The 23,586-nt window shown below is 42.1% G+C and overlaps 1 protein-coding gene across 15 annotated transcripts in view; it reads right to left on the bottom strand.

Annotated features, from left to right (window-relative positions):
• Positions 1 to 23,586, bottom strand: part of PTPRS (protein tyrosine phosphatase receptor type S) — a 784,683-nt gene that overhangs the window by 258,120 nt on the left and 502,977 nt on the right. The window lies entirely within an intron of this gene.

Here is a 23,586-nt window from a genome sequence, read left to right as displayed (position 1 = left end):
GTTTTCTCATTTTTGCACTTTAGTTTTTCCTCCTCACCTTCTAAATTCAAAGCACTTTCAATTTTCTACCTACAGACCCATATGAGGGATTGTTTTTTGTGCCACCACTTTTACTTTGTAATATCATTAATCATTTAATCACAAAATATTCTGCGAATCCAGAAAAAAATATATATGTGGGGCAAAATTAAAAAAAAACACGCTTTTTGGAGGCTTCCGATTCTACACAGTGCACTTTTCGGTAAAAATTACACCTTATCTTTATTCTGTATGTCTATACGGTCACAAGCATACCTAATTTACGTAGGTTTTACTTTATTTAACTACTTATAACTGCATGCACCAAAATTAGTATGTTTAAAACAGCATACAGGGCTGTATGAGGGCTCATAAGTTTTTAATGGTACCATTTTTGTTTTGATCGCTTTTTATACATTTTTTTAAGGTATACAAAGTGACCAAAAATACGCAACTTTTGGAGTTTGGAATTTTTTTTACGTGTATGCCATTGACCGTGTGGTTTAATTAATGTTATATTTTCATAGTTTGGACATTTAAACACGCGGTGATACCACATAATTTTATTATGTTTACATATTTCTTTTTTTTTATGGGAAAAAGGAGGGTGATTCACACTTTTAACTTTTTTACACAATTTTATAGTCCCAATATAGGATTATTACATGCAATCAATCTTAAGGGCTGGAGCATCCTAGCAACGATCAGACAGCGATGAGGGAGGTAAGGGCCATCTTCTAAGCTGATCAGGACACTGCAGTTTTACCGCGGCTGTCCCGATCAGCTCCGCTGAGCTGCCAGGATACATTTTTTGCTAGTTTAGACGACACACGGATAATGTCCGGCATTAACCCCTTTGAGGGGGTTAATGCCGGACATCATCGCTGATATCCGGAATTAGTTATTGGTCCAGGCTGCCTGTCTTATGCAATCACAGTCCACCTCTCTTTTATCTCCTCATCTCTAGGAGGAAGTTCTCCCCAGCAAGGCTTCAGATGATACAAGGCTGAGAAGAAGATACAAAACAATATGAGGGTACTTGGGGCATACTGTCTTAACAGAGGAAGATCTGGAATGATCTAGGCCTCTAGCTTTTTACCCCTTAGCGACAATAGACATACATTTACGAAATTGCAGGTTCCAACTGTAAGCAGTGCTTCATACTCGGTGGGTCCCAATTGCTATCAGTAATTTGGCCGATATATATCTTACATATCATACCTTTAGAAGCCATAATCACGGTTCATTGTGGCATCTTAAACAAGAGAAACCTCATCCTGGCTAGATCAGTGGGCACCAGGAAGCCATGGCAGGCTGGAGCAATGAAGCACCAATAACCCTGATCAATGCTGTGCAATGACATAGCATTAAAGATTGCATGTAATAATCCCCATGGGGACTAAAAAAAGAGTTAAAAAAAACAAAAAGGTAGAAAAAAAAAGATAATAAATGTGACATAACCTCTACTCTAATAAGTTTGAATCATCCCCTTTTCCTATTTTTTTATTAAATAATGTGAAAAAATAAATATAAACATATGTGGTGTTTCTGCATGTGTAAACTATTAAAATATAATGTTAATTAAACCGCATGGTCAAACAATGCCAAAGTCCAGAAATGCATATTATTGGTCACTTCATACATCATAAGAAAACTACAGATCATGGTGCAAAAAAATGAACCCTCAGACATCCTCGTATACAGAAAAATAAAAAAGTTATATGGGTCAGAAGAGGACAATTTTAGGCACAATCGTTCTTTCCTCCTCACGTTTTAACAATCATAACCCTTTCAATTTTCCACCTACAGACCCATATGAAGGCTTGTTTTTTGCCCCACCAATTTTACTTTGTAATACCATTAATCATTTCACCACACAATCTACGGCAAAATCGGAATAAAAATATTTGTAGGGAAAAAATGAAGAAAAAAAAAACACAACAACGTTATTTTGTAACTCTTGGGGGCTAAAAATGTCCACTTCTGACCTCTATCATTTTGTTTATATTTCTGTAAACGGAAACGTGTGAAGGCTCATTTTTTGCGCCGTGATCTGTAGTTTTTACCAGTAACATAATTGTTTTGATAGGACTTTTTGATTGCTTTTTATAACAAAAATTTTAGAGTATACAAACTGACCAAAAATACGCAATTTTGGACTTTGGTATTTCTTTATGTAAACGCCATTGAACATAAGGTTTAATTAACATTATATTTTTATAGTTTGGACATTTATGCACGGGGCAATACCACATATGTTTATGTTTACTTTTGTTAACATATTTATTAATTTTTTTGGAAGGAAAAGGGGAGGGATTTAAACTTTTATTAGGGAAGGGTTGATTCTTATTTATTAACTTTTTTTATTTTTACTTTTTTACACCCTTTTTTATTCCCCATAGAGGACTATTACGTGCAATCTTTTGATTGCATACACTATTCAATGCTATGCCATAGCAAAGCATTTATTAGTGTTATCGGTGCTCTGCTTTTCCAGCCTGCATGGCTGGCTGGGAGCAGCAGAGAACCGATTGTATGGCAAGGAGACAGGTAAGGGCCCTCCCGCCGTCCTCTAAGCTGATTGGGACACTGTGGTTTAACTGTGGTGGTCTTGATCAGCTCTGCTGAGCTGCCAGGACTGTTTTTTATTTTTATTTTAGACTTCACGATCAACTTTGATTGCGGTGTCTAAGGTGTTAATGCCTGGCATCACCAGGATCAGTGATGTCTTAGGCTGGGTCCACACTACGTTTTGTCCCATACGGGAGCGCATACGGCAGGGGGGAGCTAAAAGCTTGCGCTCCCGTATGTGACCGTATGCGCTCCCGTATGCCATTCACTTCAATGAGCCGACCGGAGTGAAACGTTCGGTCCGGTCGGCTCATTTTTGCGCCGTATGCGCTTTTACAACTGGACCTAAAACCGTGGTTGACCACAGTTTTAGGTCCGGTTGTAAAAGCGCATACGGCGCAAAAATGAGCCGACCGGACCGAACGTTTCACTCCGGTCGGCTCATTGAAGTGAATGGCATACGGGAGCGCATACGGTCACATACGGGAGCGCGAGCTTTTAGCTCGCCCCTGCCGTATGCGCTCCCGTATGGGACAAAACGTAGTGTGAACCCAGCCTTAGCCATGGGTCCCGGTGGCTGGGTTAACTACTGAGCCTGAGTCATAGAAGAGGAGAAGGACAAGGATGTACAGGTATGCCCTTAAAGGGGTAATCCGGTGCTTAGACATCTTATCCCCTATCTACAGGGCCGACGGCGTGTGATGTCACGCCTCCGCCCCCGCGTGACGTCACGCTCTGCCCCTCAATGCAAGCCTACGGGAGGGGGCGTGATAGCTGTCACGCTCCCTTCCGTAGGCTTGCATTGAGGGGCGGAGCATGACCTCACACGGGGGCGGGGGCGTGACGTCACGCACCGCCAGCCCTGTAGTCACCGGTAATCAGACCCGGAGCGAACACGCTCCGGGGACGGATTACAAACGGGGTGTCGCGTGCAAGATCACGGGGGTCCCCAGCAGCGGGACTCCTGAGATCAGGCATCTTATCCCCTATCCTTTGGATAGGGGATAAGATGTCTAAGCACCGGAGAACCCCTTTAAGGAATTAAAAGTAGTAAAATAAAACAAAACCTGTACAAATTGGGTATCATTTTTATCTTATGGACAAAATATAGATAATATATATTTTTACAAAAAAAAAAAAACAATCCCTGCGTAGAAATTGATACCCACCAAAGTTGCTAAATTATTTATATTTTTTTCTGTTAATTTTCTGGTAAACTGAGTGATGTAATTACAAATTAAAATGTGAATGAGTATAAGAATGTCTAAAAATGAGAAGGAAGATCATATAACTCATACACTATGGAGTTGACAAGACAAACCGTTTCACCAGCATTTGAATAAAAGTACAGGGTGGGCCATTTATATGGATACACCTTAATAAAATGGGAATGGTTTTTGATATTAACTTTTTGTTTGTGGCACATTAGTATATGTGAGGGGGGAAACTTTTCAAGATGGGTGGTGACCATGGCGGTCATTTTGAAGGCGGACATTTTAAATCCAACTTTTTTTTTTTCAATAGCAAAGGGTCATGTGACTCATCAAACTTATTGGGAATTTCACTAGAAAAACAATGATGTGCTTGGTTTTAACGTAACTTTATTCTTTCTTGAGTTATTTACAAGTTTCTGACCACTTATAAAATGTGTTCAATGTGAGGCCCATTGTGTTGGATTGTCAAAGCAACCCTCTTCTCCCACTCTTCACACACTGATAGCAACACCGCAGGAGAAATGCTAGCACAGGCTTCCAGTATCCATAGTTTCAGGTGCTGCAGAATGGGCAAAACAAAAATTGGAACAGGACCCTCAGTTTACACAGACGATTTTTGTTCAGTGATGAGGCAAACTTTTATGTGAATGGTGAAGTTAACAAACAAAACCAGCGCTATTGGTCTGACACTAACCCACATTGGATAGATCCCTCCAAGACTGTTGGAACACAAAAATTGATGGCATGGAGTGGTGTATGGGGTACAAAGATAGTGGGGCCATTCTTCATCAATGGAAACCTCAAGGCCACTGGATATGCAAAATTGCTACATGATGATGTGTTTCCCTCTTTATGCACTGAAGCTGGCATGTTCCCTGAGTTTTTCCCGCAAGATGGTGCACCACCACATTATGGGTGTCAGGTCCGAGCATTCCTAGATGAACCGTTTCCTGGAAAGTGGATTGGTTGTCGTGGGCCAGTTGAATGGCCCCCCAAGGTCTCCCGATCTGACCCCCTTAGACTTTTATCTTTGGGGTCATCTGAAGGCATTCTCTATGCTGTGAAGATACGAGATGTGCTGCACCTGAAACTATGGATACTGGAAGCCTGTGCTAGCATTTCTCCTGTGGTGTTGCTATCTGTGTGTGAAGAGTGGGAGAAGAGGGTTGCATTGACAATCCAACACAATGGGCAACACATTGAACACATTTTATAAGTGGTCAGAAACTTGTAAATAACTCATGAAAGAATAAAGTTACGTTAAAACCAAGAACATCATTGTTTTTCTTGTGAAATTTCCAATAAGTTTGATGTGTCACATGACCCTCTTCCTATTAAAAAAACTAAAGTTGGATTCAAAATGGCCAACTTCAAAATGGCCGCCATGGTCACCACCCATCTTGAAAAGTTTCCCCCCTCACATATACTAATGTGCTACAAACAGGAAGTTAATATCACCAACCATTCCCATTTTATTAAGGTGTATCCATATAAATGGCCCACCCTGTATAATATAAAGCTTTATTTTTTAAAGTAAACTGTGCACAAAACATTTATAACAATACATTTTAATTTGCTAACGTGTTTCAAATACACTAAGGTTCTTAGTCATGGCATGCAGGTTCTTCCAAGGAAAGATTGTAAAGCCAATAAAGAACATACCCATCAGTAATGTTCCTCCCTTTAGAGAAGTAATGGCAAAATTTAAAGATATATACACTTTAAAATAGTCATCCCATAAACTAGAATAATTCAAAACAATGTAGGCATGCAAATGTTTTCCAGTGTACAAAGTATACTGGAATAGAGTGCCCAGAAATACCGTAATATAAAGTGTATATGTCTTCAGGCAGGGTTATGACATTCCCTAATTAGTCTCCCTTCTTAACACTATTGGGGGATTTATCAAAACCTGTGCAAAGGGAAAGTGGTGCAGTTCCCTATCGCAACCAATCAGATTGTTTCTTTTATTTTCCAGAGGGCTTTTTGAAAATTAAGTACACAATCTGATTAGTTGCTAGAAATCATAGCTTATATACTCATGGCTTTGTCCAAGCTGAAGCACAGGCATGGACAAAGCCCAGTAAGTGAGGGTGGGCTAAGACTCTTCTGTGCTCTTCCCTGTCTGATAGAACTCCGCTGTGCTCTCTCCTGTCTGATAGTACTCCTCTGTGCTCTCTCCTGTCTGATAGTACTCCTCTGTGCTCTCTCCTGTCTGATAGAACTCCTCAGTGCTCTCTTCTGTCTGACAGAACTCCTCTGTGCTCTCTCCTGTCTGATAGTTCTCCTCTGTGCTCTCTCCTGCCTGATAGTATTCCTCTGTACACTTCCCTGTCTGATAGAACTCCTCAAAACTCTATCCTGCCTGATAGCACTCATCTGTGCTCTCTCCTGTCTGATAGGACTCCTCTGTGCTCTCCCCTGTCTGATAGGAGTCCTCTGTGCCCTCCCCTGTCTGATAGTACTCCTCTGTGCTCTCCCCTGTCTGATAGAACTCCTTAATGCTCTCTCCTGTCTGATAGTACTCATTTGTGCTCTCTCCTATCTGATAGGACTCCTCTGTGCTCTCTCCTGTCTGATAGCACTCCTCTGTGCTCTCTCCTGTCTGACAGCACTCCTCTGTGCTCTCCCCTGTCTGATAGTACTCATTTCTGCTCTCTCCTGTCTGATAGGACTCCTCTGTGCTATCTCCTATCTGATAGGACTCCTCTGTGCTCTCTTCTGTCTGATAGGACTCCTCTGTGCTCTCTTCTGTCTGATAGGACTCCTCTGTGCTCTCTCCTGTCTGATAGGACTCCTCTGTGCTCTCTCCTGTCTGATAGGACTCCTCTGTGTTCTCTCCAATCTGATAGGACTCCTCTGTGCTCTCTCCTGTCTGATAGCACTCCTCTGTGCTCTCTCCTGTCTGACACCACTCATGTGTGCTCTCTCCTGTCTGATAGGACTTCTCTGTGCTCTCTCTTTTGCTATCACACAGAGGATTGCTGGCCCACCCTCACTTAGTGGACTTTGTCCATGCCTGTGCTTCAGCTTTGAAAAAAACATGATTTTACAAGCCATGATTTCTATAAAAAAGGAAATAAAATGTTCTTATGAAGTTTATTATAAAGGTTAATGTTTTGCTAAGATGTACAACATATAAAAAGCTTTTGTATCTGAGTCTGAGTATCAAGTTAAACCCATTTTAGAAATAAAGCACTCTGTCTTTTGTCTCAACCCTACAAGGTTGTAAGCTCCTCGGTAACCTTGTTTGAATAATTAGTGCAGAATTTTGTATTGTCTTTTTATGTACACTCAGAAATGTTAAGTGCTGTTGAAATAAATATGATTATTACTATACAAGGAATATTGTGATATGCACCTGCGGCCTTAATTAGAGTAAAGGTAAGTAAAGGACATACATGTTCAGTAGTACATTGTATAATTTTTATTTGGATGCTGGAGGAACAGTTTTTCTTGTTAGCTGAGTGGCCACTGGCATTTCCTGTGAACCATAGAAACTTTAACCGCTTAAGGACTGAGCCCTTTTTTGCAATTCTGACCACTGTCATTTTATGCCTTAATAACTCTGGGATGCTTTCACCAATTATTCTGATTCCGAGATAGTTTTTTCGTGACACATTCTACTTTAACATAGCAGTAAATTTTTGTCGCTACTTGCATCCTTTCTTGGGGAAAAATCACAAAATTTCATGAAAATTTTTAAAATGTAGCATTTTTCTAACTTTGAAATTCTCTGCTTGTAAGGAAAATGGATATTCCAAATAAATGTTATATTGATTCACAAATACAATATGTCTACTTTATGTTGGCATCATAAAATTGACCTATTTTTACTTTTTGGAGACATTAGAGGGCTTCAAAGTATAGCCGCAATTTTCATAATTTTCATAAAAATTTCAAAATCTGAATTTTTCAGGGACCAGTTAAGTTTAAACTGGATTTGAGGGGCCTTTGTGTGAGAAATACCCCATAAATGACCCAATTATAGAAACTACACCCCTCAAAGTTACCAAAATGAAATTCAAAAAGTGTGTTTTTTACACAAGAAAAATCAAAATCTGCGTTTCTTTACACTAACATGTTCTTGTAGCCCCATTTTTTTCATTTTTAAAAGTGGTAAAAGGAGAAAAAGACCCCCAAAATTTGTAGCCCAATTTCTCTCGAGTACATAAATACCTCATATGTTGATATAAAGTGCTGTGGGCTCACAACATGGCTCAAGAGGGAAAGAGCAACTGTAGGATTTTAAAAAAAATAATTTGCTGTCATAATTTTTGGGGGCCGTGTTGGATTTAGGAAGCCCCCATGGTGCCAGGAAAGCAAAAAAAAAAAACACATTGCATATTATTTTGGAAACTACACCCCTCAAGGAACATAACAAGGGGTATAGTGAGCCTTAACACCCCACAGGTGTTTGACGACTTTGCGTTGAAGTTGGACGTGAAAATGGAAAATTAGATTTTTAACACTAAAATGATGGTGTTACCCCAAATTTAGGAGAAATAATAGGAGATAATAGGGATAATAGGAGAAAATGGACCCCAAAATTTGAAGCCCAATTTCTCCTGATTAAGAAAACGCCCCATATGTGGAAGTTCAGTGCTCTGCTGGTGCACTACAGTGCTCAGAAGAGAAGGAGCAAAATTTGACTTTTTGAAATTAATTTTTACTGAAATGTTTTTTGGGGGGACATGCTGCATTTAGAAAGTCCCAAGGTTGCCAGAACAGCAAAAATCCCCCCACATGGCATACTATTTTGGAAACTACACCCCTCAAGGAACGTAACAAGGGGTATAGTGAACCTTAACACCTCACAGGTGTTTGACGACTTTGCGTTGACGTTGGACGTGAAAATGGAAAATTTTATTTTTCACTCTAAAATGATGGTGTTACTCCAAATTTTTCATTTTCACATGGTGTAATAGGAGAAAATGGACCACACAATTTGAAGCTCAATTTCTCCCGGTTAAGAAAACACCCCATATGTGGATGTTAAGTGCTCTGCTGGCTCAGTATAGGTATCAGAACAGAAGGAGCGCCATTGGACTTTTGAGGATAGAATTTTGCTGGAATTGAAGTGAGGGGCCATGTACATTTACAAACCTCCCATGATGCCAGAACAGCAGAAACCCCCCACATGTGACCCCATTTTTGAAACTACACCCCTCACAGAATGTAATAAGGGGTACAGTGAGCATTTACACCCTACTGGCGTTTGACAGATCTTTGGAACAGTGGGCTGTGCAAATTAAAAATTAAATTTTTCATTTTTACGGACCACTGTTCAAAAAATCTATTAGACACCTGTGGGGTGTAAATTCTCACTGTACCCCTTATTACATTCCGTCAGGGGTGTAGTTTCAAAAATGGGGTCACATGTGGGGGTTTCCACTGTTCTGGCACTATGGGGGCTTAGTAAACACACATGGCCTTCAATTCCAGACACATTCTCCAAAAGCCCAATGGCGCTCCTTCTCTTCTGAGCATTGTAGTTTGCCCGAAGAGAACTTTACGTCCACACATGGGGTATTTATATACTCAGAAAAAATGGGGTTACATATTTTGGGCGGCTTTTTTTAAATTGCCCCTTGAGAAAATGAAAAATTTGGGATAACACCAGCATTTTAGTGAAGAAAAAAATCGTCAAACACCTGTGGGGTGTTAAGGCTCACTTTACCCCTTGTTACGTTCGGTGAGGGGTGTAGTTTCCAAAATGGGGTCACATGTGGGTATTCATTATTTAGCATTTATGTCAGAACCGCTGTAAAATCAGCCCCCCCTGTTCAAATCACCAATTTAGGCCTCAAATGTACATAGTGCTCTCACTTCTGAGCCATGTTGTGCGTCCGCAGAGCATTTTACGCCCAAATATGGGGTATTTCCGTACTCAGGAGCAATTGTGTTACAAATTTTGGGGGTCTTTTTTTCCTTTTCCTTCTTGTGAAAAAGTATGGAGCAACACCAGTATGTTAGTGTAAAAAAATAAAAAAAATGTACACTAATAGGCTGGTGTAGACCCCAACTTTACCTTTTTATAAGGGGTAAAGGGAGAAAAATCCCCCGAAAATTTGTTGGGCAATTTTTCCCGAGTACGGAAATACCCCATATAAGGCCCTAAACTGTTTCCTTGAAATACGACAGGGCTCCGAAGTGAGAGAGCGCCATGCGCATTTAAGGCCTAAATTAGATATTTGCATAGGGACGGACCCGGATGCAAGAGTTAGACTTGCCTCGGGTACCAAAATTACCCTACGGCAGTGTTTCCCAAACAGGGCGCCTCCAGCTGTTGCAATAATCCCAGCATGCCTGGACAGTCAATGGCTGTCCGGCAATGCTGCAAGTTGTTGTTTTGCAACAGCTGGAGGCTGCGTTTTAGAAACCGTGCCGTACCAGAGGTTTCTCATTTTTATTGGGGAAGGGGGGGTGGGGGGCTAACTGTGTAGGGGTATGTGTATATGTAGTGTTTTACCCTTTATTTTGTGTAGTGTAGTGTTTTTAGGGTACATTCGGACTGCCGGGGGATTACAGCGAGTTTCCCTTCCCGCTGGGAGTTTGAGCTGCAGCGGAAAATTTCCTGCATTTCTAACTTGCAGCGAGAGACTAACCATAAGCCTCCGCCCATGTGAATGTACCCTGTACATTCACATGGGGGGGGACCTCCAGCTGTTGAAAAACTACAGCTCCCAGCATGCCATTTGGCTGTCCGTGCATGCTGAGGGTTGTGGTTATGCAACAGCTGGAGGCACACTGGTTGCAAAACACTGAGTTAGGTTGGGAAACATTGTCTGTTTCCTAACTCAGTGTTTCCCAACCAGTGTTCCTCCAGCTGTTGCAAAACTACAACTCCCAGCATGCATGGTCTGACAGTGCATGCTGGGAGTTATTGTTTTGCAACAGCTGGAGGCACACTGATAGGGAAACACTGAGTAGGGAAACAGACAATGTTTCCTAACCAGTGTGCCTCCAGTTGTTCAGAACTACAGCTCCCAGTTTTGCAAAATCTGGAAGAGAACAGTTTGGAGATCACTATACAGTGGTGCCCAAACGGTAGCGCTCCAGATGTTGCAAAACTACAACTCCAAGCATGCCCAGACATGCTGGGAGTTGTAGTTCTGTAACATCTGGAGTTCTATAGCTTAGAGACCACTGAATAGTGGTCTCCAAACAGTGCTCTTCCAGATGTTGCAAAACTACAACTCCCAGCATGCTGAGACTGTCCAGTCATGCTGGGAGTTGTAGTTCTGCAACATCTAAAGGGACAGATGTTACAGAATTACAACTCCCAGCATGCCTGTACAGTCTGGGCATGCTGAGAGTTGTAGTTTTGCAACATCTGGAGGGCTACTGTTTGGGCACCACTGTATAGTGGTCTCCAAACTGTGGCCCTACAGATGATGCAAAACTATAACTCCCAGCATGCCCAGACAGCCTTTGACTTATTGGGCATGCTGGGAGTTGCAGTTTGGCAACCCCTAGAAGGCAGCAGTAAAGATCACTTTACTGCTACCTTCATTGCTGCTCCACGCTGTCGCCTCCCTACCTCCGCCGCCGATCTCCGCTGATGCCATCGACGAGGACCAACGCAAGTTCCCAGGTACCGGCCGCCATCTTCTCCCCCCCCCCCCCCCCCCGCTCTGATCGACATCCAGGGGTGGGCGGACGGGGGGTTTCCATGGTAACCCCTCTCCTTCAACTGCCATTGGTCAGTAGTCATTACTGACTAATGGCAGGGGATAGGAGGGGGTGGTATCACTGCCACCTCGCTCCTATCCCTTAGGATGATCGGGGCTGTCAGCTCCGATCATTCCTATTTTCCAGGCGATTGGGTCATCAGAGACCCGATCAGCCCAGAATTGCCACAAATGCCCGATCTGAATTGATCGGCCATTTGCAGCGATCGCCGACATGGGGGTGGGGGTCTCAGGATCCCCCAGGCATTTGCACGGGTTGCCTGCTGAATGATTGCCAGCTAGGGGTGGGGACCGAAACTCCCTCGGGCATATCCACACACCCTGAGTCCTTAAGGACTTTAAAACGGGGGTGAATGGATACACCCGCCGTCCTTAAGGGGTTAAAGGGATACTCCAGTGAAAAACTATTTTTTTAATCAACTGGTACCAGAAAGTTAAACAGATTTGTAAATTACTTCTATTTAATCCTCTTTAATCCTTCAAGTAGTTATAAGTTGCTCTAAGCTCAACAGGAAGTTCTTTTCCTTTTGAATTTCTTTTCTGTCTGACCACAGTGCTCTCTGCTGACACCCCTGTCCATGTCAGGAACTGTCCATAGTAGGATAGGTTTGCTATGGGGATTTGCTCTTGCTCTGGACAGTTCCTGACATGGACAGAGGTGTCAGCAGAGAGCACTGTGGTCAGACAGAAAATAAAGAAAATAACTTTCTCTGTAGTATACAGCAGCTGATAAATACTGGAAGGATTAAACATTTTAACTAGAGATAATTTACAAATCTATTTAACTTTTTGGAACCAGATGATTTAAAAAATATAAAAATAAAAAAAATATGTTTTCGCCCATAGTACTTCTTTAACCCCTTAAGGACTGAGCCCTTTTTCCCCTTAAGGACTGAGCCCTTTTTTGCAATTCTGACCACTGTCACTTTATGCATTAATAACTCTGGGATGCTTTTACCGATTATTCTGATTCCAAGACAGTTTTTTCGTGACATATTCTATTTTAACAAAGTGGTAAATTTTCATCGTTACTTGCATCCTTTTTTGGTGAAAAATCCCCAAATTTCATGAAAATTTTGAAGATGTTGCATTTTTCTAACTTTGAAACGCTCTGCTTGTAAGGAAAATGAATATTCCAAGTTATATATTGATTCACATATACAATATGTCTACTTTATATTTGCATCATAAAGTTTACACGTTTTTACTTTCGGAAGACATCAGAGGGCTTCAAAGGTAATCAGCAATTTTCCACAAAATTTTCAAAATCTGAATTTTTCAGGGACCAGTTCAGTTTTGAAGTGGATTTGAGGGGTCTTCTTATTAGAAATAACCCATGAATGACCCCATTATAAAAACTGAACCCCCCAAAGTATTCAAAATGACATTCAGAAAGTGTATTAACCCTTTTAGGTGTTTCACAGGAATAGCAGCAAGGTAAAGAAGAAAATTCAAAATCTTCATTTTTTACACTCGCATGTTCTTGTAGACCCAGTTTTTGAAATTTTACAAGGGGTAAAAGGAGAAAAAGCCCCCCAAAATTTGTAACCCAATTTCTCTCGAGAAAGGAAATACCTCATATGTGGATGTCAAGTGATCTCTGGGTGCACTAGAGGGCTCAGAGAGAAGGAGTGACAATGGGATTTTGGAGAGTGAGTTTTTCTGAAATGGTTTTTGTGGGGCATGTCACATTTAGGAAGCCCCTATGGTGCCAGAACAGCAAAAAAAAAAAAAAAAAAAACAACAACATGGCATACTATTTTGGAAACTACACCCCTCAAGGAATGTAACATGAAGTCCGCTGAGCCTTAACACCCCACAGGTGTTTGACGACTTTTCTTTAAAGTTGGATGTAAATTAAAAAACTTTTTTCACTAAAATGCTGGTTTCCCCCCAAATTTTAAATTTTTACAAGGGGTTCTAGGAAAAAATGCCCCTCAAAATTTGTAACCTCATCTCTTCTGAATATGGAAATACCCAATGTGTGGACGTCAAGTGCTCTGCTCGTGCACCACAATGCTTAGAAGAGATGGAGTCACATTTGGCTTTTTGAAAGCAAATCTTGCTGAAATGTTTTTTGGGGGGCATGACGCATTTAGGAAGCCCCTATGGTGCCAGAACAGCAAAAAAATAATAAAAAAAATAACATTGCATACTATTTTGGAAACTGCACCCCTCAAGGAACGTAACAAGGGGTATAATGAGCCTTAACACCCCACAGGTGGTTGACACATTTCTGCTAAATTTGGACATGAAAATGAAAAATTAGATTTTTTTCACTAAAATGCTGGTGTTACCCCAAATTTTTCATTTTCACAAGGGGTAATTGGAGAAAAAGCATACCAAAATTTGTAACCCCATTTCTTCTGAGTATGGAAATACTCAGAAGAAAGAGAAGGAGTGCCATTGAGCTTTTGGTGAGAGAATTTGGTTGGAATAGAAGTGGGAGGCCATGTGTGTTTACAAAGCCCCCCGTGGTGCCAGAACCGTGGACCCCCCCACATGTGACCCCATTTTGGAAACTAAACCCCTCACAGAATTGAAGGGGGTGCAGTGAATATTTACACCCCACTGGCATTTGACAGATCTTTGGAACAGTGGGCTGTGAAAATGAAAAATAAAATTTTTCATTTTCACGGACCACTGTTCCAAAAATCTGTCAGACATCTCCTAGGGCATAAATGCTCACTGTACCCCTTATTACATTACGTGAGGGGTGTAGTTTCCAAAATGGGGTCACATGTGGGGGGTCCACGGTTCTGGCACCACGGGGGGCTTTGTAAACACACATTGCCTCCCACCACATGTGGGTGGGTGGGGGGGCTGGGTCCACTGTTCTGGCACTATGGGGGCTTTGTAAACACACATGGTCTTCAATTTCAGACACATTCTCTTGCCAAAAGCCCAATAGCGCTCCTTCTCTTCTGAGCATTGTAGTTTGCCCACAGAGCACTTTACATCCACATATGATGATTTTGAGGAGGTGGAATCACTGTGGGTAGAATTACAAAAGGAGGGAAATACTGAAAAAATATATTTGGGGTAATCTACAGACCCCCTAATATCACTGAAGAGATAGAAGTTCGGCTTCATAAACAAATAGAGAGGGCCGCCCGGGCAGGTACAGTGGTAATAATGGGAGATTTTAACTATCCAGATATAGATTGGGGTCCGGGGTTGGCTAAAACTACAAAGGGGCGACAATTCCTAAATTTATTGCAGGATAATTTTATGGGCCAGTTTGTGGAGGACCCAACAAGAAGTGATGCCTTGTTGGATCTGATCATTTCCAACAACGCAGAGCTGGTTGGTAATGTAACTGTGCGGGAAAACCTTGGTAATAGCGACCACAATATAGTTACTTTTGACTTAAAATGTAGAAAACAAAGACAGGCGGGGAAGGCAAAAACATATAACTTTAAAAAGGCAAACTTCCCTGGGCTGAGGGCTGCACTACAGGACATAGACTGGGGGGAGGTGTTCTCAAATACTGATACAGAAGGTAAATGGGACATCTTTAAATCAACTCTAAATAACTATACAGCTAAATATATACCAAAGGGGAACAAATATAAACGATTAAAACTAAATCCTACATGGCTGACAAATGATGTTAAAAGAGCAATAAGCAACAAAAAAATAGCCTTCAAAAAATACAAATCTGATGGGTCAGCGATAACATTTAAACAGTACAAAAAGCTTAATAAAATCTGTAAAAATGTAATAAAAACAGCAAAAATTCAAAACGAGAGACAGGTGGCCAAAGAAAGCAAAACTAATCCTAAATATTTTTTTAGATATATAAATGCAAAAAACCAAGGACAGAGCATGTAGGACCCCTTAATAATGATAATGGGAAGGTTGTCACATGCGATCAAGAGAAAGCGGAGCTACTGAATGGGTTCTTTAGTTCTGTATACACTATGGAAAAAGGAGCTGACATTGGCCAGGTCAGTGCTGGTAACACATCATGTAATGTACTGAACTGGCTTAATGTAGAGATGGTACAAGGTAAGTTAAGTAATATAAATGTAAGCAAATCTCCAGGGCCAGATGGATTGCACCCAAGAGTTCTTAGAGAGGTAAGTTCAGTAATATCTGTACCCCTGTTCATGATATTTAGAGATTCTCTGGTGTCTGGTATTGTGCCAAGGGACTGGCGCAAGGAGAATGTGGTGCCAATCTTCAAAAAGGGCTCTAGGTCTTCCCCAGGAAACTATAGACCGGTAAGTTTAACGTGCATTGTGGGTAAATTGTTTAAAGGACTTATAAGGGATTACATACAGGAATACATAGGGGATAATAGTATTATAAGTGATAGCCAGCATGGGTTTACTAAGGATAGAAGTTGTCAAACCAATCTAATTTGCTTTTATGAAGAGGTGAGTAGAAGCCTTGACAGAGGAATGGCTGTGGATATAGTGTTTCTGGATTTTGCCAAAGCGTTTGATACTGTCCCTCATAGACGTCTGACAGGTAAGTTAAGGTCTTTGGGTTTGGAAATTTTAGTTTGTAACTGGATTGAACACTGGCTCATGGATCGTACCCAGAGAGTGGTGGTCAATGATTCGTACTCTGATTGGTCCCCGGTTATTAGTGGTGTACCCCAAGGTTCAGTACTGGGCCCGCTGTTGTTTAATTTATTTATCAATGATATAGAGGATGGTATTAGCAGCTCTGTTTCTATCTTTGCAGATGACACCAAGCTTTGTAGCACGGTACAGTCTATAGAGGATGAGCATAAGTTACAAGATGACTTGGATAGACTAAGTGTCTGGGCATCCACTTGGCAAATGAGGTTCAATGTGGATAAATGTAAAGTTATGCATCTGGGTACTAATAACATGCATGCATCGTATGTCTTAGGGGGGATTAAACTGGCAGAGTCACTGGTAGAGAAGGATCTGGGTGTACTTGTAGATCACAGACTACAGAATAGCATGCAATGTCAGGCTGCTGCTTCCAAAGCTGGCAGGATATTGTCATGTATCAAAAGAGGCATGGACTCAAGGGACAGGGACATAATACTCCCCCTTTATAAAGCATTGGTACGGCCTCACCTGGAATATGCTGTTCAGTTTTGGTCGCCTGTACATAAAAGGGACACTGCGGAGTTGGAAAGGGTGCAGAGATGCGCGACTAAACTAATATGGGGCATGCATCATCTTAGCTATGAGGAGCGATTAAAGGAGTTACAATTGTTTAGTCTTGAGAAGAGACGTTTAAGGGGGGGGATATGATAAACGTATATAAGTATATTAATGGCCCATACAAAAAATATGGAGAAAAACTGTTCCAGGTTAAACCCCCCAAAGGACGAGGGGGCACTCCCTCCGTCTGGAGAAGAAAAAGTTTAGTCTCAAGGGGGCGACACGCCTTCTTTACCGTGAGGACTGTGAATTTGTGGAACGGTCTACCTCAGGAACTGGTCACAGCAGGAACAATTAACAGCTTTAAAACAGGATTAGATACATTCCTGGAACAAAATAACATTAATGCTTATGAAGAAATATAAAATCCCATCCCTTCTCCAATATCGCGCCACACCCCTACCCCTTATTTCCCTGGTTGAACTTGATGGACATATGTCTTTTTTCGACCGTACTAACTATGTAACTATGTAACTATATGGGGTATGTTCTTACTCAGAAGAAATGGGGTTACAAATTTTGCAGGGCTTTTTCCCTATTCTCCCTTGTGAAAATGAAAAATGTAGGGTAATACCAGCATTTTAGTGAAAATGTTTTTTTTTTTTCATTTTTACATTCAAATTTAAAAAAAATATGTCAAACACCTGTGGGTTGTTAAGGCTCACTATACCCCTTGTTACATTCCAAGAGGGGTGTAGTTTCCAAAATGGGGGTCACATGTGGGTATTTATTGTTTTGCGTTTATATCAGAACTGCTGTAAAATCAGCCACCCCTGTGCAAATCACCAATTTAGACCTCAAATGTACATGGCACGCTCTCACTTCTGAGCCATATTGTGCGCCCGCAGAGCACTTTACGCCCACATATGGGGTAGTTCTGTACTCAGGAGAAATTGCGTTACAAATTTTGGGGGTCTTTTTTTCCTTTTACCGCTTGTGGGGGCAACACCAGTATGGGGCAACACCAGCATGTTTTTTTTACACTAACATGCTAGTGTAGACCCCAACTTTATCTTTTCATAAGGGGTTAAAAGGAGAAAAAGCTCCTCAAAATTTTTAACCCAATTTCTCCCAAATACGGAGATATGTGGACCTAAACTGTTTCCTTGAAATACGACAGGGCTCCGAAGCGAGAGAGCACCATGCGCATTTGAGGCCTAAATTGGGGATTTGAATCTGCCACAAAAATACCCTACTTCAGTGTTTCCCAACAGGGCTTCTCCAGCTGTTGCAAAACTCCCAGCATGCTTTGACAGTCATTGGCTGTCCGGCAATACTATGATGTGTTGTTTTTCAGCAGCTGGAGGATCCGTTTTGGAAACCGTGCCGAACAAGATGTTTTTTATTTTATTTTTTATTTGGGGGGGGACTGTGTAGGGGTATGTAGCGTTTTACTTTTTATTTTTTGAAGTGTAGTGTTTTTAGGGTACATTCACAGGGGCGGAGGTTTACAGTGAGTTTCTTGCTGGGGGTTTGAGCTACGGCAGAAAATTTACCGCATCTCAAACTTGCAGCAGAACTTGCTGTAAGCCCGCCTGTGTGAATGTCCAGCTGTTGCAAAACTACTACTCCCGGCATGCACTGACAGACCATACATGCTGGGAGTTGTAGTTATGCAACAGCTGAAGGCACATTGGTTGCGAAACACAGAGTTTGTTACTTAACTTTCACAACCAGTGTGCCTCTAGCTGTTGCAAAACTACAACTCCTAGCATATGCAGTTTCTCAGTGCATGCTGTGAGTTGTATTTTTGCAACAGCTGGAGGCACACTGGATGCAAAACACTGAGTTAGGTAACAAACTCCGTTTCACAACCAATGTGTCTTCAGCTGTTTCAAAACTGCAACAATCAGCATGCATTGACAGTCGAAGGGCATGCCGAGAGTTGTTGCTAAGCAACAGCAGGAGGTGAACAGGCCTCACCTCCTGCTGTATCCTGCCGCCGGGACTGCCGCCGCTGCCGCCACCAATCCTGCTGCTCCTGTCGCCGCCACCGATCCTGTGGGGACCCCGCTGGACCAGGGCAAGGTACGAGACCCCTGCCGGCACCGATCTCCGCTCCGATCGCAGTCCCGATCATGCCCAGCAGGGTCGTGATTGGTCGGTCGTTCCGACCGATCAATCACGTCATCGTGAGGTGGCACCCGTGCCACCTCACTCCTGCTGGGTAAGGGTGAATGGGGCTGTCTCGGACAGCCCCATTCACCCTTTTTTTCCGGGTCACCAGAGACCCAATTGACCCGGAATAGCCGCAAATCGCAGTCATCCTGGTCTGGTCCCTGCCCGGTGAGTGGCAGGGGCTGGAAGAACGCAGGGCGCCCTGCGTCCTTAAGGGGTTAAAGAGGTTATCCCCCATAAGGACATGCTTAGGAAGGATCTGTGCTTGTCTTGGGGCTAAATGTCTATGTAGTGAGATTACCATAAAGCTGTGGCTATCTTTTTGTGAACTGGGTATTTCCTGTTGGAGTTGGTTCTCTCACTACAAATCCCATAGTTCCATTTTTGTAAGTGTGAGGTCACTTTCCTCCCTCCCAAACATAAGCCAGCTCACCCATTGAAACACAAATGTTGCATTCCATTCAAAAGACCAGTGTTTTCTATCCAGGGTGCTACAGCTGTTGCAAAAATACAATTAATTAAAGAATGATCTCTCTCTTCCACCCAGCGGTCGCTCCACCCATTGAAGCAGGACAGGCTCCCTTTGAACACCTGACTAGTAATGTCATGTCTCGGCCGCACTGCAACCTGGAAAAACCTGAGACCTGAGTAATCCCCCCCGTGAAGATCAGAGCCCCCTCAGAAGCCAAGAAGCCCCCATAGAGCAGGGACAGAATCAAACCCAGGGAAAGGTAGGAGTACAAAGTGTAAAAAAGTAAAAAAAATATTAAAAAATTCCCCCATGACCCCCTAATAGATCAACATGGGTCCGCCGGAGAATTTTCAGCTTAACCCGGGCCCTATTAGGGGTTCAGGACGCTGCATTTGCCCCCCACCCCCCCCATTTTTTTTTTGTGGCGCAGCTTTTTATTTTTGCCCATATAACTGTGTGTGATTTCTAATCACACACCGTTATATATTGTATACACCAAGTACACACTACATACTCCCCCCCACACATAACTTATACTGCTCAGGGAGCTCTCTGTAGATGAGTCTCTTATCAGTTTTAAGGGGAGACTCATCTTCCGCCAGTATATAAGCGGGCGCGGTATGGCGTGAAGCTCTATAAACTTTGTGAGAGTACCTCCGGATACACTCTCAAGTTTAGAGTATATGAGGGATGAGATTCCCGTATTGAACCCCCAGATTGTTCCCCCACTCTGGGTGTTAGCGGGAAAATCATTTGGGACCTTATGCACCCATTGCTGTACGTGGACAACTTTTGTACAAGCATCCCTCTGTTCACATCCCTTGCCGCCAGATCCACGTCCGCTTGTGGGACCGTGCGGAAGAATCAGAGAGGCATCCCTCTAAATTTTATTCAGACACCTATGCCCAAGGGTGAGTCCAGTGCCCTTACCCATGGAAACCTGTTGCTGGTCAGGTATAAGGACAAGAGGGATGTCCTTATGCTGACCACAATTCATGGTAACGGCAGCTCACCTGTCCCTGTGCGAGATACCACAACAACGGTCCTCAAGACCGATTGTATTCTGGACTACAATCGGTATATGGGGGAGAGTTGATCTTTCTGATCAAATCCTCAAGCCATACAACGCCATGTGGAAAACACGTGTATGGTACAAGAAAGTTGCGGTCTACTTGGTACAGGTTGCCAAGTACAACTCTTTTGTACTGTACCAGAATGCTGGCAACACAGGGACATACCTTCAGAACCAAGAAGAAGTCCTAAAGGTCCTGATCTTTGCTGACCGGGAAAGAGCAGGCCGGAGTTCCCAAGGAACTGGAAATATAGGTGCCAGGATCGTCTTAGACCAACACTTTCCAGGTGAAGTCCCCCACACTGGAAAGAAGGGACGATCCCAGAAAAAATGTGTAACAGGTGGTGTCCTTCCGAATCCCCCTCCTATCAATGTGACACTTGCCTCGATCATCCGGGCCTCTGCATTAAAAACTGCTTCAGGGAGTATCACATTTCCATGCAGTACTAAATTTTCCCTTTTCATTTAAATTTTCCATAATTTGACCCCAATGTACCGAGTCCAGAGTACATTCCAAGTGTTAACCCCATAAACCACTAAATTGCCCAAAAAACTCTCATAAAAAAAAAAAAAACCTGGTAAGACCTCTGGGGGTATTTAAAAAGCAAACAAAAGGGTCATTGGTCACTGAGTCACTATAATCGGGGACTTTTTGATGTTGCCTCAAATGCGCAGCGCTCTCTCTCCACCTGAGCAGGGTGCGCATTTGAGGCAACAGGTTAGGGATGGCCACACACATCACATTCCCAGAATGATGATTCAGAGCATAGGGTTTGGGGTGGGCATATATTTTAGTTTTGGCTATGCTCTGAGTCATTTGGGGGGGCATTTTCTCCTATTACCCCTTGTAAAAATGTAAAATTTAGGTGAAAACCAGCATTTTTGTGAAAAATTAAATAAAAAATCATTTACACATCTAATTTTAACGAAAAGTCGTCAAACACCTGTGGGGTGTTAAGGCTAACTGTACCACTTGTTATAGAAACTATGTAGAAATAGCGATCGGAACTACCTGGCTCCGGCCTGCATTGGCATATCAAAAAATGAATGCGAGTGCTGGACAGTCCTTTACAGTGGCTCACCACAAGCGGTGCACCAATCACCGATCTTCGGTGCTCTAACCCCTTATGGACAGCGGCACATATCAACAAATAAAAGTCAATAAGAAAAAGAAAAATAGGGTGAGTACTCACGAACACCCGGTCTCAGTTGCAGTGCAGAAAGTTCCTTTATTCAGGTGCTATACAGAACAAGCTGGACGCCAGGGACACCGTTGTAACAGTTAAGCTTTCACGTCAACAACTGGTGGGCGCTTCTTCAGACCACCATGGTCTGAAGAAGCGCCCAGTTGTTGGCGTGAAAGCTTACCTGTTACACCAGTGTCCCTGGCGTCCAGCTTGTTCTGTATAGCACCTGAATAAAGGAACTTTCTGCACCGCAACTGAGACCGGGTGTTCGTGAGTGCTCCCCCTATTTTCCTTTTTCTTATTGACTTTTATTTGTACCACTTGTTATGTTCCTTGAGGGGTGTAGTTTTCAAAATAGTATGCCTTGTGTTTTTTTTTTTTTTTTGCTGTCCCTGCACCATAGGGGCTTCCTAAATGGGACATGCCCCCCAAAAAACATTTCAGCAAAATTTGCTTTCTAAAAGCCAAATGTGACTCCTTCTCTTCTGAGCATTGTAGTGCACCAGCAAACCACTTGATGTCCACACATGGGGTATTGCCTTACTCAGAAGAGATGGGGTTACAAATTTTGGGGGGCATTTTCTCCTATTACCTCTTGTAAAAATGTTAAATTGGGGGAAAAACAAGCATTTTAGTGAAAAAAATAATAATTTACACATCAACTTTAACGAAAAGTTTCCTAAGTTTAGTTTCCTAAATAGTGTATCCCACTGTCGCTCCTTCCCTTCTGAGCCCTCTACTGCGCCCGCCAAACACTTGACATACACATATGAGGTATTTCCTTACTCGAGAGAAATTGGGTTACACATTTTAGGACAATTTCTTTCCTTTTACCCCTTGTAAAAATTCAAAAACTGGGTCTACAAGAACATGCGAGCGTAAAAAAGGAAGATTTTGCTGCTATTCCTGTGAAACACCTAAAGGGTTAACACACTTATCAAATGTCATTTTGAATACTTTGAGGGGACAGTTTTTATAATGGGGTCATTTGTGGGGTATTTCTACTATGAAGGCCCTTCAAATCCACTTCACAAATGAACTGGTCCCTGAAAAATTTAGATTTTTAAAATTTTGTGAAAAAATGGAAAATTGCTGCTGAACTTTGAAGCCCTCTGATGTCTTCCAAAAGTAAAAATATGTCAACTTTATGATGCCAACATAAAGTAGACATGTTGTATATGTGAATCAATATATCATTTATTTGGAATATCCATTTTCCTTATAAGCAGAGAGCTTCAAAGTAAAAAAAAATGCAAAATTTTTAATTTTTTCATAAAATGTTGGAATTTTTCACCAAGAAATGATGCAAGTATCGATTCAATTTTTCCACTAACAAAGTAGAATATGTCACGAAAAAATGTCGGGATCAGAATTAAAGGTAAAAGCATCCCAGAGTTATTAACGCTTAAAGTGACAGTGGTCAGATGTTCAAAAAATGACTGGGTCCTTAAGGTATAAATGGGATGGGTCCTTAAGAGAGATTCCTCAAAACCTGTGGAGAAGAAAAGTTGACCAGTAGCCCATAGCAACCAATCACATTGCTTCTTTAATTTTTCAGAGGCCCTTTAAAAAAAAATTCATCCTTTAGGACATTGGACATAAATGTACACACTAGTCCTTCTCCTGTTGTGTGAAGTCTGCTCAGGAGCTTAGTGCCCTTCATACTAGGTGGGTCCTGGTTGCTTTCTGGGACCCACTTTTACTGCCTGATATCGCAAATCAGGCCAATGTCTGGCATTAACTATAGATGCCGCAATCACGGCAGGTACCTACCTGCCTCCCGCTTTACTGATCGGTGATCCTTTACTGTAGGCAGCCTCAGCAGCCTTAAAAAGGTACTCCGGTGAAAAACATTTTTTTTTTCAATGAACTGGGGCCGGAAAATTATACAGATTTGTAAATTACTTCTATTTAAAAATCTTAATCCTTCCAGTACTTATGAGCTGATGTATGCTCCACAGGAAGTTCTTTTGTTTTTGGATTTCACTGACAGTGCTCTCTGCTGACACCGCTGCCCATGTCAGAAACAGTCCAGAGCAGGATAGGTATGCTACAGGCATACAGCAGCTGATAAGTACTGGAAGGATTAA

The sequence above is a fragment of the Hyla sarda genome, chromosome 1, assembly GCF_029499605.1.
Source record: "Hyla sarda isolate aHylSar1 chromosome 1, aHylSar1.hap1, whole genome shotgun sequence".
Taxonomy (NCBI): domain Eukaryota; kingdom Metazoa; phylum Chordata; class Amphibia; order Anura; family Hylidae; genus Hyla; species Hyla sarda.
The sequence above is the reverse complement of the archived record's forward strand: the minus strand, read 5'-3'. Positions and strand labels throughout refer to the sequence as shown.